Source organism: Lolium perenne, chromosome 4, assembly GCF_019359855.2.
Source record: "Lolium perenne isolate Kyuss_39 chromosome 4, Kyuss_2.0, whole genome shotgun sequence".
NCBI classification, from domain to species: domain Eukaryota; kingdom Viridiplantae; phylum Streptophyta; class Magnoliopsida; order Poales; family Poaceae; genus Lolium; species Lolium perenne.
Window position 1 is genome coordinate 216,331,612 of NC_067247.2, and position 4,553 is coordinate 216,336,164.

Genomic DNA, 4,553 nt, shown 5'->3' on the forward strand with positions numbered 1-4,553 from the left:
TGGCTTGATCATTATGCATGATCCTTGTAGTATACAAGTGCTAGTGTCTCTGTTCTTGATGCTATCTTCACCAACTACTCAGGTGTATACATTTATGATATTCTGGCTTGTTGCTGTGTGGAATTCCTGTAAATTTACAAGTGCCAGTACCCCAGTGTGCTCTTCTGTGTGCTATAATTACATGATTATGCTCAATTGAGCATTGTTACTGACTTGGCAGCTCCATCCCTTGATGGAATGCTTCTGGATACAATCATAAAATGATTTCTGATTTAGTCTGTGATTCAATTATTTATGAGATGTGGCTATATAGTTAATCTGGTTAAATGTGTGGTTGCTAGGCTTGGCTCTAGCATGTCTTAGCATGCTCTAGCAAGCTTCTGATGATCATATGATCATCAGTTGCTTGTAAAAGCTGCTGTGTTATGACTGTGCCTCTCTTCTGCTCACCTTTGTGTCTGTGTGACACCAAAATCTGTACTGATGCATGCTTTTGCTTGCTCAAGCAGTTGCTGATGCTTGCAATGATCCATTGGATCAGCTGCAAGACTCTGGTGCTTTGATTCCTTATATGATTCACTTATCTGTATTACTTGGATTTACTAAAATGGATAAGTGATGTGAACTGCTTGCAGTAATGATCATTTCATTGAGTTTGGCAGGGCTAGATGGATGCCACCACTTGGTTGGGTACCCTAGCCCTCCTTTTGAACCCATCTGGGTGATGATAACTGTGCATGGCTTATTAGTTTGGGCTGGTTCAGTGGTTGAGGTGACCTTGACAGCAATTCATTGCTGTTTAGGTAGCTCCCACCCTTGTTGGCTTGCTATGGCTTAGTGAATGCATCACTGGGTAATTCCTTGTTGGATTTCCAGTGATCTTTGATGTTGACAAACAAGAATAGACACATATTGTCTATCTATATGATGGTGTGCTAGGTTATAGGTGCTAGGTGACTTTGGTTGAATAGATAGGATCATTTCCTTGCTGGATTGCCTTGGTTATGCCACTGTTTTGGTCTAGCCAGTGTTCCCTTGGTGATTTCCTATTGGCTTCACCCATTTTTGCTTGCACCAACTGACTTGGTGGCCAGATGATGATACAATCTGGGTATTCTACCCGTTTTGGCTTCTGTGACATAAGCAAATGCTTATTTATGAGCAAACCAGGGTTTTGCTCAGGTTGATCTATTTATACCTCACTCCAGCTCCTAGAAATAGTGTGTTGGTGTAGAGGTTTTTCTTCTGTGCTGATTTCTTGGCTTGCCCTGCTCCTCCTTGTGGCTTGTGCTTGATCTACTCCATGGTTTGTTTCTCAACAGGAAACAGTCCTTTGCTTGAGCTGTTCCTGGATGAGGTTTCTAGCTATGTGTTCTTCCTGTTCTAAGTGTTCTTGCTCTCTGGTGACTTACCAAGCTGCCTGTCGATGAATGAGCTAGGGTTTGGCTCTGAAAAGTTTATATATGATGCTCCCTTCTCTCCCTGGTCGACACCTCTTGCTTGTCACTTTGGTGACTCTCCCAGGCTGTGTATGTCTTTGGTGGACATGCACTGCTTTGCCTTGTGAGCTGCTTGTGTAGTTCCTGGTTGGAACTTGGTCCATTTGGTGGATCAGCTCGGCTGATCTTGATAATATCCTCTCAACTTCACATTTTCTTGCTAACCTGCCAAGTGGCAATGCCACTTGGCATAACACTTGTCTTTGTCATTGTTTGAGTGATTACAGGGAACAATGTGATGCTCTGGATGAAGATCAAGATCCTCTTGGCAAGATCTCCATGATGATCATCTTGTGTAATTTAGGATAGATCATTAACTTGTAATTTTTTTTATTTTTCTTTCTTCTATTCTGCCCATTTATGTAAGGTGTTGTATTAATCTTTTATTTCACTTATGAATATTGTAATGACAATGTAAATTGTGTGATGATCAATAAAGCTCAAAGTTTTCTCTAATGAGCTTTACTTTATTATAATTGTTCATATTGTTTATTATTGTTTAATTACTTGATGATTTTCTTCATAATTGAATTATTTAAGGTTATTATTTAATGTTTGAATTTGAAATTCAAATTCAACATTAGTTTAAATTCAACCATGTCACTTGTCAAGAATTCAATCATGCAACTCTCCCCTCTTTTCTTAAAACCCTAAACTAATGAAGTGAGATACAAATTTGTCGCACTCTCGAAACCCTAACCCTGTAAGGTGTCGAGAGAGAAACTTGTCCCCCTTCGATGCAGTTTTTATTTAAAAGCGCGAAATTTCCCCAGAATTTACTATGCAATGCACATCCCTTTCTAAAATCTACCCCTCGATCGTCTCTAAACCTAGGACATTACAGCCTTTTCCCCTTAAAGAAAACTTCGTCCCGAAGTTGTGGTTGTAATACCTGAATAGCTCGGGGTATGTTTTCCTCAGGTCTTCCTCTTTTTCCCAGGTGGCTTCCCTCTCGGGGTGATGCTTCCATTGTATCTTGCAATACTTGATCGCCTTATTTCTGAGTTGTTTCCAGCTCTCCTCGAGAATCTTGGCTGGCTTCTCGATATATGTTAAGTCTGGTTGTAATTCAAGCTCATCATGTGATATTGGTTCATCTGGGGTCTTCAAACATTTCCGCAGTTGTGACACATGGAAAACGTTGTGAACTTGAGCTAGCCTTCCCGGTAAATCCAACTCAAAGGCTAAACCTCTGTTCTGACTCAGTATCTTGAAAGGTCCTATAAATCTAGGACTGAGTTTTCCTTTTACTCCAAACCTCTGGAGTCCTTTCATCGGGCTTACCTTAAGATAAACCATATCTCCAACTTGTGGTTCCCATGTCCTTCTCTTCTGATCGGCATAACTCTTTTGCCGACTTTGGGCTATCTTGAGCCTGTCTCTGATAATGTCAATGATTTGTTGTTTTTCCTTGACATAATCAGGGTTGAACTCCTTGCTTGCTCCGGCTTCATACCAACATATCGGTGATCTACACTTCCTTCCATACAAAGCTTCAAATGGTGCCATCTTGATGCTGCTTTGATAACTATTGTTATATGAGAACTCTGCTAGTGGTAAGTGTTCTTCCCATGATCCTCCGAAGTCTAGGGCACAAGCCCTAAGCATATCCTCTAAGATCTGGTTGGTTCTCTCGGTTTGTCCACCGGTCTGGGGATGATAAGCGGTACTATAATCCAACTTGGATCCTAAAGCTTCGTGAAGTTGCTTCCAAAATGCTGATGTAAACACGGATCCTCGATCCGACACTATCTTCTTAGGCACTCCATGCTTACTCACGATCTCTTTGATGTAGAGATCGATGAGTTTCTCTCCTTTATCCTGCTGGTTTACTGCTAAGAAGTGGGCACTTTTCGTTAGCCGGTCCACGATTACCCATATCATGTCCTTCTTTTTATTAGTCATGGGTAGTCCGGTGATGAAATCCATCCCTATTTCTTCCCATTTCCACTCTGGAATAGGTAAAGGTTGTAACTTTCCTGCCGGACTCTGGTGTTCAGCCTTCACTCTCTGGCATGTATGGCATTCTGCCACATATTGTGCTATCTCCCTCTTCATGTTATTCCACCAGAATAGTTCCTTTAGGTCCATGTACATCTTTGTACTTCCCGGATGTATGGAATATGGGGTTTGATGAGCTTCCCGGAGTATTACTTCCTTAATTTCAGCAATATCCGGAACGCAAATTCTTTTCTGGAACCATAAAGATCCAGATTCTCCGCGATGAAATTCTGATGGTCTTCCCTCATCTAATCTTCTCATCTCTTCTACAATGAATGGATCGTCCAACTGACCCATCATTATCTCATTCTTCAGGTTGACATTAAGCTCATCGGCTACTTGCAACGCCGATAATCCTTCATGGGCTTCCTTCTCCCAAAGTTGTATTCGGGCTTGACTTATTTCCTTCCTCAACTCCGGTGATATTTCTTGTTCCACTCCTCCGGTGCTCTTCCTACTCAGGGCATCTGCTACAACATTAGCCTTCCCTGGTGTGTAATTGATTGTCAGGTCATAATCCTTGATCAATTCTAGCCATCTTTTCTGTCTCATGTTGAGTTCCTTCTGAGTGAAGAAATATTTGAGGCTTTTATGGTCTGTATAGAGCTCACACTTAGCTCCATAGAGAAAATGTCTCCATGTTTTGAGTGCAAATACGACCGCTGCTAATTCCAAGTCATGTGTTGGATAGTTCACTTCATGAGGTCTGAGTTGCCTCGATCCATAAGATATCACTTTCCGATCTTGCATGAGTACGCAACCCAATCCATGTTTGGATGCGTCACAGTACACGGTGTAATCCTTGCCAACTTCCGGAACTGCTAACACCGGTGCCGTGGTGAGTTTCTCCTTCAGAGTTTGAAAACTCTTCTCACACTCCTCTGACCACACGAATGGTGTGTTCTTCCTTAACAGCTTTGTCATAGGTCCTGCTATCTTAGAGAATCCTTCAATGAATCTCCGATAATAACCTACCATTCCTAGGAATCCTCAGATTTCCTTGACCGTCTTGGGTGCTTCCCATTCTAGAACTGCTGCTACCTTACTCGGGTT